Genomic DNA, 20,935 nt, shown 5'->3' with positions numbered 1-20,935 from the left:
TAGAAAAATCCTAATACTGTACACGAGTCATATTTTTCCCTTACAAAAATTAACCATGCTTTTATTAGCCTATATAAGTCAAATAACCTTGTTTATTTTTTATATTTATATATATATATATATATTTTTTGCAAATGGGTTTGTATTTATTTTTAAATAAATACATTTGTAAAATAATTTTACATTTTTGGTTATCACAGTTAAACAATAGTAACAATTTTCTCTGGATTTATAGTTAAATATTAAAATGTTAATTTTCGTAAGGGTTGTGTTGTTGTCTGTCGTAGCTCCCCCTAAACCTATAAAAAAAATCTGAATTTTTTTCAGCTAAATTACTACTGTAACATTACAACAGATAATAATGATGTCCTTTACATAGTATTTTGAGTGATGACTGGTGAGCAACGTGCTGCTGCTTGATTAAATAATAAAAAAAACAAAGACAAAAAAGCAGATTAAACTGACCTGAAACCCTGAACAGTAGTTCTGCTTCTCTTCTCCAGCTGTGCGCTTCCATAGTCTCTCTCTCTCTCTCTCTCTCGCATTGATTACTCTGAGTCTGATCCAAACCGTTTGGCGGAGGCGCGGAGAGCGCGCGAGTCATGACTAACACTTCATGACTTATTAGAGATTTAATTATCAAACGGGGGATTCGCAAATGATCGATTTAGTACATTCGGCAGGCAATTATACAATAATGATATTACATAGTGGGGCAAAATCGGCTGCCAGGTCACCGGTAATTGTCCCGGTTCTCCCGGTGTCCAGTCCGCGCCTGATTTCCACAGACACGGAGAATGTGCAAAGTCATATATTGCATTTTTGGGGCTTAATATTCACAGACACTAGTCCATGTCATGTTTTGATTCAAGTGTACTGACCTACTTTTGATTTAGTCATCCAAAATGTGGCATATTCCGTCCGCGTTAGGCACTTCGTTTTTATGACTGGATTCTACGAACCAGACTGTATTTCCGCATCCCGGAAATTATTAGGGCGGTATGTCTCAGAATCAGTGCAATTTGGGAAAGAAATCAGTTAAATCTGTATGTGGATGTGTGTAAATATTCAAATGTAATCCCCTTTGTAATCGTAAAAAAATTCATAAGTGACTGTAATTTAATTACTCATTTTTTCGTAGTAACTGTAAATAATTACAGTTACTATAATTTTGTAATTAAATTACGTAACGCCGTTACATGTAACTAGTTACTCCCCAACACTGGTCAGTGATCAATTATTTAAAATTGTTCTTTTGAGTCATCTTTCCTCTTCAGTCAGCTGGCCAAAAGGGTTTGTAAAATGGTCCGAATTGATATACATTTGCTCAGAGCACAGAGACAGACAGTATCAACATGCTTAAAGCGATAGTTCACCTTCAGTTACTGGTTCCCACAGACTGAAAAAAAAAAACACTGTGCAAGTCAATGGGGACCAGCAACTGAAGGTGAACTATCCCTTTAAGAATGAGGGCCCTACTATACACCCGGCGCAATGCGACGCAAGTTTGCTAGTTTCAGTCCGGCGCCGTTCGCATTTTCCCATCCAGCGCCACGTCATTTGTGCACCCATGGGCATGCTGGTCTCAAAAAGAGGTGTGTTCAGGCGCATTGCTTGCACCCACGCAAAGAGCCATTATTATGGTGAACACAAATATTTCACATTTTCAAAAAGAGAGTGCCGCCTCTGGCTCAACTTGACTGAGATCAAAGAGAGCGACAAGGTAGCCTTTCTCGATGCCCCAGTCTCTCCATCCGGTCTCTTCGGGCCAGCTGTAGAGGGATTCACTGAGCGTTTCACTGCAGCACAGAAGTCGTCACAGGTCATGCAACACTTTCTGCCCAAACGCTCCAGCTCTGCATCGAGTCGCCCCAGGACTGCGCCGACTCAGCATCAGAGCAAGCCTGCCCCTTCTACCTCACAGGCGGCGCCCCCTAAGGAGCAGCATCAACAAGCTCGTCCTGCTAAGCGCGCTAAACCGCCAAGACGTCAGGGTCCCCGGCCAAGGATTGTGCTTGACCTGACGTCTTCCAAATCTTCCTGATAATTGGGTAAGAAAGAGGAAGGGGCAAAGTCCCGCCACGTCCGGACCACCCCAAAAGCTCTCTCGCCTGCCTGCTCTGTGACCTGGGCCCACTTTTGTTGCACCCACACAAAGCGCCATTATTATGGTGAACACAAATATTTCACATTTTCAAAAAGAGAGCGATTGTCCTATTCCACACTCGTCAATTCAGGCCGCTGTTCAGCCAAGTGGGTTTTGGGGATAATAAAACACGCCTACTCACTGCAGTTCGCCCGAAGACCCCTGTGTTTCCGTGGGGTGATTCCCACTTTGGTAGAATCGGACGATGCTCAGGTCCTCCGCACCGAAGTGATGACTCTGCTAAGGAAGGGAGCCATAGAAAAAGTTCCTCCTTTGGAAAGCGGATCTGGGTTCTACAGCCGTTATTTCCTTGTCCCCAAGAAAGATGGCGGTCTCAGACTAATCTTAGACCTCAGGATCCTGAACCTCTCCCTCATGAGATGGAAGTTCAGGATGTTGACATTGAAACAGATCCTCATGCAGATTTGCCCCGAGGACTGGTTCTTCTTACTAGAAGATGCAAGATGCTTACTTTCACATCCAGATAGCCCCCATCACAGATGATTATTGAGATTCGCGTTTTAGGGTGTGGCTTACCAATATACAGTCCTTCCCTTCAGGCTGTCTCTAGCTCCCCACACTTTTACGAAGTGCATGAACAAGGCGCTTTCCCCTCTGAGACAGATGGGAATCTCAATGACCAGCTCACTGCACCCCAGCCAACATATCACGTTCCTGGGAGCAGTTTTCGACTCAGTCCATATGAGGGCTGTCATGTCACCAGAGCACACTCTGGTAATTCAGCAGCTGGCAGCAGCTGGCAGCTTCCGCCAGGAACAAAGCCTGTTTCCCTCTGAAGTTCTTTCAGAGGATGCAAGGGCTGATGGTTTCCACCTCCCCAGTTTTACAGCTCGGCCTCCTACGAATGCGGCCCCTGCAATACTGGCTGAAACTCTGGGTACCACCTCATGTTTGGCGGCATGGCCGCTTTCGCATCAGGGTCAACCAGGCCTGTCTGGCAGCCCTGGAACGTGCGAGGCTTTGTGCGAGGGCAGATCAGCCTTTGGCTCGTGGTCACACGAAGAGAGCCATCTCCATATCAACTGCCTCGAGATGCTGGCAGTGGAACAAGCCCTTCAATCCTTTCAGGCAATCCTGAAGGGGCGCCACGTCCTAGTCCAGTCGGACAGCATGATAGTGGTGTCCTACATAAATCACCAAGGAGGCCTTTCTTCCAGCCGCCTCAGCGCACTGGCAAAGCGTCTCTTGGAATGGGCATTACCCAGGCTGTGATCACTCAAGGCAATGCATATTCTTGGCAGGACAAATCTGGGAGCAGACATGCTATTCACCTCTTCACCTCAGAAAGCAACTCTTATTGCCCAACCTATTTTTCGAAGGACACAGATGCGCTGGCCAACGAAAGCCCCATGGCCGATCCCCCTGAGGCGGGACCTCCTCTCTCAGGCGAACAGGACAATCTGGCATCCACGGCCAGAACTCTGGGCTCTGCACCTATGGTCCCTCGATGGGAGCCTTCAAGCCTTCCCGGGGATGTGCTACACACCATTGCTCAGACGAGAGCCCCGTCTACAAGACGCCTCTATGCCCAGAAATGGTCAGTCTTCATTGACTGCAGCTCAGCACGAAATGAAGACCCTGTTGAGTTTGACGTATCTCTGATACTGTCATTTCTCCAAGAGTGTCTAGACAAGGATCTCACCCCTTCCACACTCAAGGTGTACGTAGCAGCTGGAATTACAATGGGGGGTCATCGTCAGGGACCGAGTCTGCAGAGGAAACAGAAACAGGTAAGTGATGGGGTTTCAATAAGGAGACGTGAAAGGTAGGGTGTATCCGGTACTGAGCGGGAAGTTGGAGTCAGTAGGTGACGGGGTTAATCTGTCATTCAATCAGGAATGGTCCTATGTACTTGGGGCTTAACTTCCTGCAGGGTTGCCGTAACCGGATGTACCGTGTGGATAGCCACACCAGTTGACCAGGCTGGTAGGTAAGGGTTTGCTTACGGTGAGCATCTGTGAAGCGTTGATGGCGGTTTACAGCCTGTTGAAGGTGGTGGTGTGCCTGGTTGCAGACTCGCTGACTGTTACAGAACCAGGTGTTCACTGCGAGAACATCAGACTGCTCTCCAAACCATGGAAAAAGGGGAGGTTGATAACCAAGAATGCATTGAAATGGAGTTAAATTGGTAGATGTTTGTCGGAGGGAATTTTGGGCATATTCGGCCCAGACTAAGTACCTGTTCCAGAGATTTTGGTTACGGTGACAAAAGGTCCTGAGGAAGCGGCTGATCTCCTGGATCTTGTGTTCCATTTGTCCGTTTGCCTGTGGGTGGTAGCCGGAAGTAAGACTAACTGTGACGTTGAGCAGAGCAAGGAAAAACTTCCAAACCCTCGAAATGAACTGAGGCCCCCTGTCGGAAACAATGTCTTCTGGAATGCCAAAATTACGAAATACATGATTAAACAGAAGTTCTGCAGTTTCAAAGGCTGTGGGCAGAGCTTTCAGGGGAATCAGTCTACATGCCTTGGAGAATCTATCTATGGCCACAAGGATGCAGGTATTACCCTCCGAAGCTGAGAGGTCGGTGACGAAGTCAAACCCAATGTGGGACCAAGGGCGATGAGGAATCGGTAAGGGGAGAAGCTTTCCAGTAGGTAGTTGTCGAGGTACCTTGGTTATGGCACTGAGGGCACATCCTTGGATGAATTCCTTGATATCCTCCAGCATTCTCGGCCAGCAGTACTTCTTTTGAAGAGTGGAAAGTGTCTTACTGATTCCTGGATGACCGGTTGGAATAAGGAATAAGCGTCGGAGATAGTTCTCGATTGCCAATGTCATAGTTTCTCTTGGCTGGTGATAGTTTCTTTGAAAATAAGGCACAAGGCATGGGTTTAGCAGCCTGTTCTGAATACTGGGATAGGATGGTGGTTTGGCGGATTGTGAAGGTGGTCTTCAGTGCCTGGAAGGACTGTTCGGCTTCTGGAGTCCATTTGAGTACCTTCGGTTTACTTTTGAGTAGAGATGTCAATGGGGTGGTAATCATACTGTACTGATCAATAAACCAACGATAAAAGTCTGCGAAGCCCAGGAACCTCTGGAGTTCTTTTACTGACTTGGGAGTAGGCCAGGAAGTTATTGATTCTGTCTTACGGTCATCCATCTTTACCCCTCTTGCACTGATATGGTAGCCTAGGAATTCAATGGAGGTCTGGTGAAAGACACATTTCTCTGCTTTTACAAACACAAGGAGAATTCTCGGAGTCAATGGAGCACTTAGGTAACGTGATGCTCATGTTCACTTTCATTGCGAGAATAAATGAGTATGTCGTTGATGTAAAGAAGGGCAAACCGGTTCAGGAACTCTCGGAGGACCTCGTCCATGAAACTTTGAAACACTGAGGGGGCGTTTACTAGACCGTATGGCATTACCAGGTATTCGTAGTGCCCAGCTGGGGTGATGAAAGCCGTTTTCCATTCGTTTCCCTCTCGGATTCTGATCAGGTTGTAAGCACTCCTGATGTCTAGCTTGGTGAAGATATGGTCATCACGGAGTTGTTCTTGGGAGGATGGAATCAAAGGAAGTGGATAACTAAATTTCACAGTTATTTTGTTTAGGGCTCTGTAATCTATGCAAGGTCGTAACCCACCATCTTTTTTTAGGGACAAAGAAGAAGCTGGCGGCAGGTGGTGAAGTAGAAGGTCTAATGTACCCTTGTTTTAAGGTCTCTTCGACATACTCACGCATGGCTTCCTGTTCAGGGATGGACAAGGAGTAAATTCTGCCCTTAGGAATGGGTTCTCCAGGCATGAGGTCTATTGCGCAATCCCAAGGTCAGTGTGGGGGTAGCTTGGATGCTGCAATTGGATTGAAGACATCTGCAAAGGAGGCATAGCATGAAGGGACACTGGTAGATAAATTTTCCTTTAGGCTCTCAATAGACATGGAGTTAATCACCATGGAGTCGGGTTTGCCACTAGGGGAATGTACATGGTTTAATTAGATTGAATACTGTTTCGAGGTTCTGGTTCTTTGGAGGTCGTGTGCCTTGGCGAGTTTTCCTGAGATGAAGTTGCCGGCCGATCCGGAGTCAACAATGGCCGTGGCTGAAATGGTGAGATCTCGACATCTCAGAGTCACTCAGATAGTTAATGGTGTTGACACAGAGGGTTTCGGAAGAACTGAACTCACAATTACGCGCGGAGTGTGGATTGGCTGGGACTGGGTCTGCCTGGTCCCTGACAGATTTCTGAAGAATTGTGACTGGAGTAATGATGCAAAAAATTCAGCTTTGAAAGACAGATTTGATTGTTCCTAATAAACTGTTTAACTGCACTCACAAGTGGATATTAAATTATGTTGTGGGATAATTAAATATATTCTAAATAAACTACAAACATAAAATTATATACAATTATTTTGTCCTCACATTCTTTCTTGTAAGTCCTCCCCTATCAGTCACACAGCTGACTGAAAGGCTCATTATGCAGCTCATTATGCGGGCCTTTGTCTTCTCAGGTGTAAATCCCAAAACAAAAAAGTGTCTTAGAAAATGTAAATCAATATATTGTTTTCTGTGAGTGAGTGAGTAAACAAGATTATTTTTTACATAATTTAGAAATAAAAATTCTATACTACAAGCTCCAGTTCTCAAAAGTCCCGGGAACTAATGTTCTGTATGTGTTTTTTGGCCTTATTCAGGTGATTTAACATTTTTAGTTTTTCACTAACCACGCATAACATTTTTTTTTCTCAAAAACACAGTCATGTACATACATGCTGCTCACATTTTATAGCCCAGTTTGTGCTGATTACAGTGATATTAGACTTTAGTAATTTAGATGTTTATAAGCAACTGAAAAAAGCACAAATGTCAGGGCATGACAAAACTTCTCCAGGCCCCAAAAATACCCTTAGACCTCAGAGGGTTAAAAGGAATGGGAGATGACACTCTGGTTGGTTTATTGAACCTTACGCCCATTCCTCATTAAGAGAATAGGGACAACCCATTCCAAAAATGCGCCCCGGCGCACGGACCATTTCTCCGTCGTTAAAATGGCAAAAGTGGATTTGGACATGCCCTGAGTGCAGATCGTTAAAATAGGGCCCTGAGTGTTTTTGTGTCTGCCTGTGCTGTTTTACAATTGTTTTCTTAACATGTGCTAGATGGATGTCTTTGACCATTTTGTTGATCCACTACGTTTTTGTGTTTTAAAATGTTTAAAACATGAAAAGAGACTTTTAATGCTAAGGTTGCTGCTCTCAAAACATGTTGTATAGAGTCTCAAATCTTACAGGAGTGTGTAGTAGTTACATGAATGCTAGACATAATTAACTTGAGCAATTATGAGAGTATTTTGAAACTATTAGCAATTGTTTTGTTTTTTAAATTTTTTTGCCATTTCTCGAAAGATTTTGAGAAATTAAGTATTACATCACTTGCTCACTAATGGATCCTTTGCATAGAATGGGTGCCCTCAGAATCAGAGTCCAAACAGCTGATAAAAATATCACAATAATCCAGAAGTACTCCACATTACTCCAGTTGATCAATTAACATCTTGTGAAGCTAAAATAGTTTGGACTCTCATTCTGACAGCACCCATTCCATTGGTGAGCCAGTGATGTAATGCAAAATTTCTCATAATCTGTTCCACTGACCAAACAATCTCATCTACATTCAGATAGCCTGAAAGTGAGTAAATTGTCATTAAATTTTCATTGTCGGTTAAGCTGTTCCTTTAAGTAGTGATTACTAATGGTGAAAACATGAGTTTTGGGTTCTGGATCTCTTGTTTTAGCACCTCTGCAGGGGAAGATCCTTAGCATAAGTATTAGCGTGATAAGCATTGCATTAGAAGGTGAAAGATTAGCAGTTCTGCATGTACTGTAGTCTTCCCTATCCAGCTGCATGTGTTGGAGTAAGACCATATGCTGTGTCTGTCAGCGGCTCACTCAAACATGTCTACAGGAACTTTATTTTTGTGTTGGGACTATATGCTGAATGAGAGAAAAATTACATTTAAGGCACACTCTTTCTGAATGCTAAGTGGCAGAGATTTTAGTACTTGGCATCCTTAATTTAACAGTGACCGAAGAGTAAAAATACCCGGTAACATTTTACAAGGTTTAATTTGTTTAGTTATCTACATTAGTAAACATGAACATGATGAACAATACTTATACAGCATTTTTTTCATGTTGATTTTAACATTTACTATATTTTTAAAATGAAAAGTGGTATCTGTTAACATTAGTTAATGCACTGTAGCCTAATATGAACAAACAATAAAGTAAAATAATTATAAAAATAATAATGTACAATATTGAATTTGTTTTAATTAACGAAGCTTAAAAAATACCATAAAATATATACATATTTCTCAAACACACACTTTTGTTATTTTATTTATTTATTTATTTATTCATTTATTTTTGTTAATTAATCACATTTCATGAGTCCTCAAGTTTTATGTGAACTCCAGCATTATTCTAAAGTTCTAAGTATCTTGGCACTAAAATATTACTACAGGCACATTTCACAAATGAATTACCATTTTCAACAGAATAGTCAAAGTGAGACTGCTTTCTATTTCCTTAAAAAAACACACACACACACACACACACACAACCCTAATCCATTTCCCCATTTGGGGAACGATTTATTACATTGCTTGGATTTATTTATTTTTTTGCTGCCTTTAGCCTTTATTTATTCAAAATACTGATTGAATTATTCACCAAACAATCATGTGTCTTTTTGTCTCAAAATGCATCTGATAATTTCATGGATTCTACACAAATCGATAATCTTTTGAGTTATATATATCGACAAACAGTTGTTTAGGGATGTCCTGTGATATTTGGTGCTTTAGGAGAAAAGAAAATTAGGAATACCTTTTACCTCAAGTGTTGCTTTAGTCATGTTGTACTCCAACCCGTTCTCATCAATCTGCATATAAATAACATGACTTATACACTAATACACTTTCTAGTTGCATGTAATGCATACGTCAAATGCCAATTTTGCGTGCATATGATACGCCAATCCTTCACATTAATTTCGGTGGGGAACAGATGCATCCAAATAGCACGCATCATCTTCAGCGGTAGTGACGTCACCAGCGAGGCTCGTCCAGTTCACCTGATGCGCGTACACCTTCAAACAGGTAAGCAAGGGTAACGTACTCGGTTACTAACGTAACCTCGGTTCTCTCTAGAAGAGGGAACGAGTACTGCATCTTAGCTAAGACGCTACGGGAAAAGTCTCTTTTCACGAAATACTGAAGCAAAAAATTATCCTTAATTTTGAATTTTTGTAAAGCGCATTTGCAGCAGTACACAGCCATAGGCGAGACAGCTCGCTCGCTCATTGACTGCTCTGCAGCAAGTGCACAGCCTATCGAGTGCAGGCTGATGCAATATCAGACCAATTAGGACGCTTCGCGCCCATCACGCCACTTCCCGCCGAAACGGGTGTGGCCCAACCCTATAAAAGGAGCTCGAAAAGGCTGACTCACCTGATTTATTTCATCGCCGAAGCGAACCAGAGTGAATCGTACGCTGGGCAGAGAACGCAGTACTCGTTCCTTCTTCTAGAGAGAACCGAGGTTACGTTAGTAACCGAGTAAGTTCTCTTACGAGAGTTCTCTCGTACTGCGTCTTAGCTAAGACGCTACGTGAACCCCATGTAAAACGCCGTGCGCTCAGGGATCACACACCAATAAACCTGAAGCAACGCCCAGGATATACAGTGCACAGTCACCCGAGGGTCTCACAGAGAGTTCAGGACAGGAAAGGGGGGGAGCCCTCCGTCCCATATCTAGCAGCACCCGTAGATGCGGCAATATAACATCAAACAGTCGAGGCAAGGCCTGACCAATGTGGCAAGGCGGGTCTTACGCAATACTGCCCATATAACTGTCGGCAGCGCATAATGCTCACGAACTCAGAATTCCCATCAGGGCCCTGATTCGGCTATACCGACAGCAGCCTTGCTTGCAAGGCGGGAACCTCCAGTAGGGTGACCACCTGCTAATAAGCCCAAGGGGGGACAAGGGGTACGTTTCTGAGGGACAATGTGGGACACCCCATGGGCAGACTCACTGATAGTGGTTTACCCATTTCTAGCACATACCACCTTACATGGTATATTAATAATGCCCTATTCCCCTAAACATGTGTAATTGCTGATGTATGCTCATGACATAATTGACAGATGCACTTCCACTTACGATTTACTTTAGCTATTTTATAAAATTTTCATTACAATTTATTTATATATTTAATATAATAATTTAGATAATTATTAAATTATAGGATTAAAATGAATTGTAGTTGCTCAACACCACAGGAAAAGTAAAAAAAAAAAAGTCTGACATCACAACTCAAGGGAAGGGAATTCACTCATTCACTAATCCCTATATAGTGTATGGCAGTTGAGTTTACTATATCAGGAAGGAGTGAATAAATAAATAAGTGAACGGATTCGGACAGTGACGTATAGCCTACACTGCGCGTAAGACTTGGAGCTGTTGCAAAAACATTGCCATGTGTACTTTTATATTACATCTGCCTAATTTTAGAAAATAATACTAATAGCAATAATACTCAAAATTACTTTATATTGCAGTTATACATACCTCCCGCGTCAGCTTTGTGGTTTCATCGATAGTAGCCTATATATTAATAATAATAATATATATATATATTTTGTAATGCTTTTATGTTCATAATCATTAATTGCTATTAAAATAATGTACTGAGAACAAAAATAAACACACATAAACGTTCATAATTATGTATTTATTACTTTTAGTATCTTGACACTTGCTCAAGCAGCGTTTTGAGCTCAGATAAGATGGTTGTTGAGCGTCCACAGGCGACTGTTAATTTTACATTGGAATACACTACCTGTTATTAACGGAAAAATGTCAATTATCCACCAAATTATGATTTTTGTAAGTTAACAACGATGCCACCTCAGTAAATTAGTCAAATAGTAAACTGAGTTATTGCCTACATAACATATTTTAATATAAATAATGTAGGAAAAACGTTAAAACAGAAATAATAAAGAAATAAGAAAATAAACTTCATCTCTCATTCAAACTCGCTCGCTCCCGCTCTCGCAGTAGCGTGCTGAACTGTCAAGTAATGTTCGTTTGGCTGCCTGGGGCTCGAGGATATAGAGCCATCAACTTTTTTTGAGCAAGCATTGATTTTGCGTGACACAGTCTCAATTTGCGGGATGCATGAATTGGGCTTCAAACGCTGTACGTGCACGCGCTACGCGGGACGGGTGGTCACCCTAACCTCCAGGTTATAGAACCTGATAAATGCAGATGGCGAGGCCCAACCTGCCGCCATACATATATCCTGCAAGGAGATCCCAGTAGACCACGCCCACGACGAGGCGACGCCCCTTGTGGAGTGTGCTCTGACGCCCAGTGGGCACTGAAGGCCCCTGGAAGCGTAAGCTAACGCTATGGCGTCAACTATCCATCTGGATAGAGTCTGTCTCGAAACAGCCATTCCCTTGGAACGTCCACTGAACAAGACAAACAGCTGCTCAGTCTGTCGAAAGAAAGCGGAGCGAGACACATAAGCTCTTAAACCCCTAACAGGGCAAAGAAGACTCGAGTCTCCATCCTTTCCTGACACCGACAGGGCAGACAGGTCAATAACCTGAGCCCGAAACAGCGTGTTGAGGGACTTCGGCACATAACCGTGCCTAGGTTTGAGTATGACCCCTGAGTCATTAGGCCCAAACTCCAAGCACGACAGGCTCACCGAGAGCGCGTGCAGGTCACCCACACGCTTCACTGAAGCAAGAGCCAACAAGAATACTGTCTTGAACGACAGATGCTGGAGGCTAATCGATTGGATAGGCTCAGAAGGGGGACCCTTCATGGCCTCCAAAACCGCCGCGAGGTCCCATATAGGGACTGACGGAGGTCTGGGAGGACTCAGCCTCCTAGCTCCTCTAAGGAAGCGGATGACCAAATCGTTCCTTCCTATTGACTGACCGAGCGCTGTTCAGAAAACGCTGCGATGGCCGCCACATAAACTTCGAGCGTGGATGGGGCTCTGCCCTTATCCAACAGCTCCTGTAGGAAGGAGAGAACCTCCGTCACCTCACAACTAAGGGGTGAACATCCCCGAGGCGTGCACCAGCTGGAGAAAACCGACCACTTCGAGGCATACAGCCGTCGTGTCGACGGAGCTCTAGCCTGAGTGATGGTATTTAGCACTCCCACTGAGAGATCAGCGGGTAACCGTTGAGCGCCCACACATGGAGGGACCACAACTCCGGTTGAGGGTGCCAAATCAAGCCCCTGGCCTGCGAGAGGAGGTCCCTCCTCAACGGCACTGGCCACGGGGCGATGTCTGCTAACTTCATCAAATCTGGGAACCATGGTTGGTTCTTCCAAAAAGGTGCTACAAGCAGTATTGAACATCTCGTTTCTCTCACCCATTCTATCACCTGCGGAAGGAGGGAGACGGGAGGGAAAGCATAAAGCGGGCAGCACGGCCATCTCCGTGACAGCGCGCTTTAGTCCTTGGAAAAGAACGCGGGGCAGTGAGCGTTTTCGTGGGACGCGAAGAGGTCCACCTCCGCCCTGCCAAATCGCTCCCACAACAGCCGGACTGTTTGCGGGTGTAGAGACCATTTGCCTGTGGGAATGTTGCCTCTGGACAGCCTGTCTGGACCCAGATTCTGTAGCCCAGGTACATGAACTGCCCTCAGCGAGCGCAAGTTGCGCTGAGCCCGAACCAGGAGGCGTTCTGCCAACCTGTACAGGTTTCGGGACCCGAGACCGCCCTGGCGATTTCTGTAGGACACCACAGACATGTCATCCGAACGGACTAATACGTGTTGTCCCTTGATTCGGGGACAAAAGCACGTCAGCGCGTTCTCCACTGCCAGCATTTCCAGACAGTTGATATGTTGGAGCCTTTCCCGTTCTGACCACAGGCCAAAGAACGGTCTGCCCTCGAGCAGCGCTCCCCATCCCGAAGTGGAGGCGTCCGTCGACACCATCTTCACTTTCGAGGAAGTCCCCTGGCTTACACCTGATTGGTACCAGTCGTTTGCTGTCCAGGGTTTCAGGGCTGTAACACAGCCCTGATTGACCTTGAGACGCAGTCGACCAGATACCCACGCTTCGCTCGGTTCCCGCGCTTTCAGCCAGAACGGCAGGGGGCGCATGCGGAGCAGGCCCAACTGCAGTACCGGAGATGCTGAGGCCATGAGACCCAGCATCCTCTGACATTCTCTGAGCGAAACGGTCGCGCCGCAGCGGAGAGAACTCGCCGCGCGCTGAATGCCCAACGTGCGCTGTGGTGACAGCCGCGCCGTCATGGAACGTGATTCCAGAACTAAACCCAAAACAGTATCATCTGACTGGGGTTCAGCGACTCTTCGTCCAGTTGACACTGAGACCGAGTTTCTCGAGGTGATCGAGTAAAACGGCCCTGTGCTCCACGAGCTCCGCTCGTGATTGAGCCAGAATCAGCCAGTCATCCAAATAGTTCAGCACTCGCATGCCTCTGAGTCTGAGAGGAGTGAGCGATGCGTCCATGCACCTCGTAAACGTACGAGGAGCTACGGACAAGCCGAACGGCAGGACTGCAAACTGGTATGCCTGGCCCTCGAAGGCGAATCTCAAATATCGCCTGTGACTTGACGCCATCTGTATTTGAAAATACGCGTCCTTCAGATCTATTGACATGAACCAGTCTCCTCTGCGAATATGCGCGAGGAGCTTCCTGGTCGTTAGCATTCTGAAACTGTGTTTCACCAATGCCTTGTTCAGCTGTCTTAGATCCAGTATGGGCCTGAGACCCCCGTCTCTCTTGGGTACTAGAAAGTATCTGCTGTACAGCCCCCCCTCGCTTTGAGCTTGAGACACAGGCTCTACAGCCCCTCTGCTCAACAGTTTTGATATTTCGGCCCGAAGTATGCGTGCTACTTCTGTTTTGACCGTGGTTTCAACGCGCGCTAAAAAGCGCGGAGGGCGTCGAAAAAAAAAAAAACTGTAGCGAGTAGCCTCTCCTTATAATGCCTAGCACCCAATCCGAAACCCCTGGAAGCGCTGAACATGCATCTGCATGAATGGCTAAGGGCTGTATGCGAAGCGCGCTCTGTTGACTGAGCAACGGCGGCACTTCAGTGTGCTGTAACATGGGCGTTACACCTGTGGCATTTGAGGCGGGGAGCGCGCTGATCACAGCGGGCAGATCGCTCCTCCTCGACCCCGTCCCGGCGCTTTAACCGATTGAGGGAGGGCTGAGCGGGTCCCGTGGGACTCGTGATGTCTGCGAGTAACTGTGGGCTGCAAGTGTGCACATTTACTGCTTTCGACTCGCTGTCTGCCTGGGCAGAGCGTACGTGCACGGGTTTCGTTTTTACAGAAACCACGCGCCGTGTGTGACATAGTGTTTGTGGGCACTGAGGAGTGGGCACGTTTACTATGTGGAGCGCGTGACCGATCTGAGTCGATCTTATAGGCGCGAGCCCTGTGTGCAGGGCTGTGCTTATATGTGGAGATGGGCACTGAGCAGTGGGCATCGTCACTACATTTATAGCACCATCGGCCGTGGCCGGACGAACGTGCACGGGTTTCGTTTTTACAGAAACCACATGACGTGTGTGACATAGTAATTGTGGGCACTGAGGAGTGGGCACGTTTACTATGCAGTGCGCGCGATCGACTTGAGTCGCTTTCATGGGCGCGAGCCCTGTGTGAAGGGCTGTGCTTATATGTGGAGATGGGCACTGAGCAGTGGGCATCATCACTACATTTATAGCACCATCGGCCGTGGCCGGGACACCAGAAATTACACCTTTTTCGGGAAATATCTGTTTTTTTTTGGCACAAGCGGGCCACCATACAGGCTTGCGCATTGCAAAAGATGCTGAAACAGTCACAATCCCTGGAACTGAAACAGCGGCACGCTTAGGTGAGAGTTCGGCCGCGGCGACTCGTACACCGGCGCTTTCCTAGGATGGCTTCGGGGCTCCCGGCCTCACCGTAATCCTCTGCCGCGGTCTCCGCGGCGCGGAGCGACGGCCGGTAGAGCGAGAACGGGGTCTCGAGCTGCGTTGCTGAAGCTGTAGTGATAACGGCTTTTGTGTGCAGGCAAGCGGGCAACTGTGCAGACTTGCGCGTTGCAGAAAACGCTGAGACAGTCACAATTCCTGGAACTGAAACAGCGGCGCGCTTGGGTGAGAGCTCGGCCACAGCGGAACTCGTACACCGGCGCTTCGATGAAGCAGCCACCGTGTGCAGTGCAGACGCAGCCTGCTCAGCAGCAGAAGATTCGCGCGAGCAGAGGTGACGTCATGCAGCAGGCTTTAGATGGCAACACCGCTTTCGTCCGCCGTCCAGCAGAGGGTGGACAAAGGTGCGTCGCTATCGCCTGTTCCACCGGCGGAAGTGACTGGTAGTTCCTGTTTTTAGCATCATCCAGTGTGGAGAATGCTAGTGAGACAGACGAACGAGTTCGCGCTGAATATGGAGCGTTCCAAGCCTTTGCCACCTCTTCGTGAAGCTCAGGAAGAAATGAGGCGGGCTTTGAGAAGTACGCTCATCCAAGAGGAAACTACCATCCAGCCGGGAACGGGAGGGGGGGCGCTGGTGCAGACCACGTGAGCACTCGCCTCGGCTCCTTCTCGATGTCAGCTCGTTTGCTGGGCTTCTGAGCAGAAGGTGCGAGATCCTCGGAGCTCGCCCAGCCCTCACTGCCCGAAGCTAGCAGAGTGCGGCGCCTCAGCGCAGCGGAGAATGCAGGCTCAGAGAAAAGGCCAAGCGAGTCTTCAGAGTCACCATGGCAACAGCTCGCAGTGAGGGCATCCGCCGTCAGCGAGCGCGAGCGCTGCATGATCTTCACCCAGGCAGGAGGCACAGATGACGTACCGGTCTCCCTCGCTGAGTGGGGCTCTGATGAGCCACAGGAAGGCATCTTAAAAAAGACGCAAGCTCTTTTACGAGTGTGTGTCGTAGGGCGAACACACACACACGCATAAAGAACAGCTGGATATAACAGAATTGAAAGGATATGTGCGCCGGACCGCGCAGCAGGAACGGCAGTAGAAGGCGGCGAAGGCCAGAAGCTTCAGAATGGCTCATCCCGCTGAGATGCTTCTCAGACGGCGCTTGCTTCCTCCATGATCCAGCAATGCGTGAGCTTCGCTGAAGAGATAAAAAATCAGGTGAGTCAGCCTTTTCAAGCTCCTTTTATAGGGTTGGGCCACACCCGTTTCGGCAGGAAGTGGCGTTATGGGCACAAAGCGTCCTAATTGGTCTGATATTGCATCAGCCTGCGCTCGATAGGCTGTGCACTTGCTGCAGAGCAGCCAATGAGCGAGCGAGCCGTCTCGCCTATGGCTGTGTACTGCTGCAAATGCGCTTTACAAAAATTCAAAATTAAGGATAATTTTTTGCTACAGTATTTCGTGAAAAGAGACTTTTCCCGTAGCGTCTTAGCTAAGACGCAGTACGAGAGAACTCTCGTAAGAGAACAATCTTTTTTTCTTCTTCTTTTTGTAATGATATCACGTGGTTAACTGTATTGTTTTAATTATTTCAGTATTTCTGCATCACGTTAGATGGGGTCGTGTGTTTAAAGGGCAGCGTATGCTCAAATTATGGGACAGTGGGTTGCTAAGCTAGCCTACCATTGTCATTAGCCTAAGCTAACCTCTACTGTATATAGACCTGTTGCAGTTTTAAATAAATAATGATGTGACATGGGTCTTCAGCTTTTAGACATGACTGATGCAAGCACAGCAAATCAACCAACCCAATATCGCGTGATAATCGTGATCATGTAAAAAGTCCACACATTTACCATATTTTTACAATAGTAGCCTAACTGTTGCTCGACCACGTCATGTGTAGTCAATACACAGTAACTACAACATATTTACCATGCTTCTCCTACTGTAACCGTAGTTTTACTCTGGTATTTGTAGTTACTAACGCACAATAACCACAACATTTACTATGGGTTTACCATAGTAACCATAGTTTTACTCTGGTATTTGTAGTTACTAACGCACAATAATCACAACATTTACTATGGGTTTACCACGTTAACCGTAGTTTTACTCTGGTATTTGTAGTTACTAACGCCCAATAACCACAACATTTACTATGGGTTTACCATAGTAACCATAGTTTTACTCTGGTATTTGTAGTTACTAACGCACAATAATCACAACATTTACTATGGGTTTACCACGTTAACCGTAGTTTTACTCTGGTATTTGTAGTTACTAACACACAATAACCACAACATTTACTATGGGTTTACCATAGTAACCATAGTTTTACTCTGGTATTTGTAGTTACTAACGCACAATAACCACAACATTTACTATGGTTTTACCATAGTAACCATAGTTTTACTCTGGTATTTGTAGTAACTAACACACAATAACCACGACATTTACTATGGGTTTACCATAGTAACCATAGTTTTACTCTGGTATTTGTAGTAACTAACACACAATAACCACAACATTTACTATGGGTTTACCACGTTAACCGTAGTTTTACTCTCGTATTTTTAGTAACTAACGCACAATAACCACAACATTTACTATGGGTTTACCACGTTAACCGTAGTTTTACTCTGGTATTTGTAGTTACTAACACACAATAACCACAACACTTACCAGGATTTTACCACAGTAACTGTGTTTTTACTCTACACTATTTGTAAAACACAGTAACCACTAAGTTTGCTACGCCTTTAATACCTTTTTGTGAAGTGATTGTAATTCAGTGTTTTTTCTGTCTTGCAGTTACGTCGGATTACATACTCCACAACAACCTGTAATCCAGCAGCTCTTTAAAGAAGCCATCTCTTGTAAAATCTCTCTTTCTCTCGTTTAGAATTAACAGGGAACTTCAACTCCACGCTCCCAATGCTGATTTTGAAGAAGCTGTCAAGGGGGCTGAACAAGTCCTTCAAAGGTTCCACCCTTCACAGGTAATGTCAAAGACTTTTAGTTATAACTGATTTGGTTTAATGAACACATCACTTATATTATGTGTTAATCAACAGATTAACACATAATCACAGATCAGATCATTTTAACACACTGTCTCAACATGTTTATATTTCAGGAAGGCCTGTCATGAGATTTGAATTTGACCATCTTGTGCATTTATGAAGAAGACCAAAAGCTGCAAAGGCAAACACTTCCAATGGTACGTCTGTGCGTCTGAGCACCTTGACTGAACCTTACTGTAGATACATTTTTCTCAGCATTTGATGTTTCATAAATTTTGGTTCACATAGCCCATCAGGAAGAACAGTCAACAAAGAGCATGTAGTAGTAGTAATAATTCATACAATAATCATATTATATTGTACAAGCGTACTTGTACAAAATTCTACAACTTTTACTCCTACTGCTGTTATTGGCCATTACCACAACTCCCATCAGATTGTGCCCATTGTAAGAGTGTTTATATCATGAAGTTTACATTAAGTCCATTGTATTCTTTAATAATCTTTACAATATGGTGCCGTGTTTTCCTGTTTCCACAGTACATGATATCTGTCCACACCTCATAGTCTGCCTTTCTTTCTATGGTGATTTTACTGAACACATCTGTCTTAGAAGCAAGAGAATGGAAATGCTAGTTTAACTTTTCAAGTGCTACAAATCAGATCTTCAATGAATTTGGGCAAATCAGATCACTTAAAGCTCTTCACACAAAGACCAATAACTATAATGAGAAGTATTTTAGCATCCACACCAACAGACGATACTGTTCTTTTTACTGTTATGCACACTGCAGTTACAGTATGTTGTATTCTGCCATTTGTTGTTGTCAGTGTTTTTGTTCACCATGTGATACATTATCTTTGTTTCTTCTTGCAGAATTTCTCACAGATTACTTAATCATTCTTCATCAGCTCTTCACAATATCAGCCCATTCAAAAGCTTCCAGATCTCCCTCTCTTGTGTGACATATCTGCTCTCAGTCCTTTACTGCCAACCTCCATTCTTAGCATTTCTGCTTGTATTAATTTCTCCTCTACAGTCATCACTCCCATCTCTACTATAAGCACTCCTTTCACTCTCACTATATATATATATATATATATATATATATATATATATATATATATATATATATATATATATATATATATATATACATTAGTATATATACATAATAATTATTGTTATTATCCATTTATTTGTTTTGCATTTATTCACAATAGAAGCAAACAATGATTACAGGATATATATTTTTAAAGGTGATAATTGTAAAATATTGAAGCATTGTTCTTAATCATTTTTGCCTATTTGTTTGATAAAGGGAAGAAAATAATATATTTTCAGGTGTAGCCTTGATTATTCTTTGGCATCTTTTGTCAGGATTTCTGTAAACAAATTCTCTTTTTATTTTTGAATATTAAACTTATGTTTTTTGAAGGGGTTTTCTGTTGCAATTTTGTTTGTTTGTTTGTTTTCGCTTAGTTACCTCTATGCAATTTTTTTTTTTATAATCAACTGTTTTTTTTGTTGTTTTCATTGTTTTCATAGTTGAATAAACTGGAGAGAGACTGTTCTGGGTGCTATGTTTATCTGGGAAAAGTTTGACATATCAATAAACACTGTAAAATGACTAGACAATGAGTGATTCATGATGTTTTTTGTTTGTTTGTTTTCTATTCCTATAGTTCAACTGGTAGATCTAAGAATGGCAAGTTTTTAGGGTCCATTTCCAGGAAACGTAGAAGAGATTAATTGTTTACCTTTAATACACTATAAATACATTGTAAATATTACAGAAGGAAAATTGAATAGTAGAAAAATACTGTGTTTAAATAATCTTCAGAGATGTTTTTTTTAAGCAAATGAAACATTTTGACATTTATTTTTCACACAGTATATGCAAACTTTTGAGTTTAAGTATTGTACATTAATATTAGTGTAAACAATGTAGCCTATTCAATACAATGGGAATCATTATGCCTTCTTTGAAAAACAAAACAAAAAAACACCTTTAATCAACAAATTTCTTGCTGCATCAAGTTAACTACAGCTTCTGTCCATTCACCAAAGGAACCCGGAAGCTCCTGGCATATATGACCATATATGTACAAGTAAGTGTGACAACTGCTCAACTGGGTTGCCATTGGCTTTGAAGTTCCCTTGGCTCTCGCAGAACTCGCTGTGATTGGACTATCTTTTAACCCAAATTAAAAACCCCTTAATGTTGCAAAGTCCGTTTGGCTGTAACTATTACGTCAGTAACACCTTCAGTTAACAATGTAGTGTTGCTATGTCGTGAGAAATTACCTCTTTACCGAGATCGTAACCCTAACCCTAAGCACAGCTGCAATAAACTACAAATACCAGCGCCAATTTTTTTTGCGTTCAATCAATAGAATGGCAGAGGCTTATGGGTAATGTAGTTTAAAAGGTTTAATAATAAAATAAGGGAAAATGCAATCTTTTTTTAACAAAGGGGCATCTAAACATGTTCATTGTGTAAACATTAATGACATATTTACAACCCGAATTCCGGAAAAGTTGGGACGGTTTTTTAAATTTTAATAAAATGAAAACTAAAGGAATTTCAAATCACATGAGCCAATATTTTATTCACAATAGAACATAGATAACGTAGCAAATGTTTAAACTGAGAAATTTTACACTTTTATCCACTTAATTAGCTCATTTAAAATTTAATGCCTGCTACAGGTCTCAAAAAAGTTGGCACGGGGGCAACAAATGACTAAAAAAGCAAGCAGTTTTGAAAAGATTCAGCTGGGAGAACATCTAGTGATTA

At 43.9% G+C, this 20,935-nt stretch overlaps 2 long non-coding RNA genes across 5 annotated transcripts; one reads left to right on the top strand and one right to left on the bottom strand.

Annotated features, from left to right (window-relative positions):
• Positions 1-9,131: 9,131 nt before the first annotated feature.
• LOC132130565 (uncharacterized) lies at positions 9,132-19,151 on the top strand. Of its 4 annotated transcripts, none has more exons than XR_009428735.1 (4): positions 9,132-9,277; positions 17,923-18,110; positions 18,248-18,331; positions 19,012-19,151. It is a non-coding gene; the product is annotated as an uncharacterized LOC132130565 (long non-coding RNA). The 4 variants fall into 4 exon arrangements; XR_009428737.1 differs by having other exon boundaries at positions 9,143-9,287; XR_009428734.1 differs by having other exon boundaries at positions 9,147-9,277; positions 18,014-18,110.
• On the bottom strand, positions 19,028-19,423 carry LOC132130566 (uncharacterized). The gene is made up of 2 exons (XR_009428738.1): positions 19,293-19,423; positions 19,028-19,216 (listed from the first exon to the last, which is right to left on the bottom strand). It is a non-coding gene; the product is annotated as an uncharacterized LOC132130566 (long non-coding RNA).
• Between the last annotated feature and the right edge of the window lie 1,512 nt (positions 19,424-20,935).

Source organism: Carassius carassius, chromosome 47, assembly GCF_963082965.1.
Source record: "Carassius carassius chromosome 47, fCarCar2.1, whole genome shotgun sequence".
NCBI lineage: Eukaryota > Metazoa > Chordata > Actinopteri > Cypriniformes > Cyprinidae > Carassius > Carassius carassius.
This window is presented reverse-complemented; position numbering and strand designations above follow the sequence as displayed.